A 552-nucleotide genomic window follows, 5' to 3' on the forward strand; every position below is an offset into this window, starting at 1 on the left:
CGTGGGTTCAAAACCTGCCTGGGCAACTTGGTAAGACCTCATCTCAACGACAAATAAAAAAATTAGCTGGATGTGGCAGCACTTGCCTGTAGTTCCAGCTACTTGGAAGGCTGAGGTGGAAGGATCGCTGGAGTCCAGCAGGTTGAGGCTGCAGTGACTGGGAATGGCCACTGAACTCTAGTCTGGGTGAGAGAGTGAGACTCCAACGAAAACAAAAAAAACCAAAAGAACAAGAATTATTATGTAAAATAGAGTCCAAGCCTGTTATCAATGGTATATATAAGTCATAATAAGGTTTGCAAAAGGAAATTTATGAAAAATATTGTATATTTGGCTAAAATTTTTTCTACAGTTATAAGTGTTGTGACTTGAAAGGTTTTTGATTACTTAGAAAAATTGAGAAGAATAAAAAAAATCTAAAGATTTACATCCACATAACTTTTGCTATAGCTTTTGAGGCTTATTGCTTTGGTTGAATGAATAGCTCTTATTATATTTACGGTAATATGTTAGTCTATGTTAGTAAGCTGATCTAAGCCTGTTACACCTCTA

The sequence above is a fragment of the Carlito syrichta genome, unplaced genomic scaffold, assembly GCF_000164805.1.
Source record: "Carlito syrichta isolate Samal-C Ts95f unplaced genomic scaffold, Tarsius_syrichta-2.0.1 Scaffold303633, whole genome shotgun sequence".
Lineage (NCBI taxonomy): Eukaryota > Metazoa > Chordata > Mammalia > Primates > Tarsiidae > Carlito > Carlito syrichta.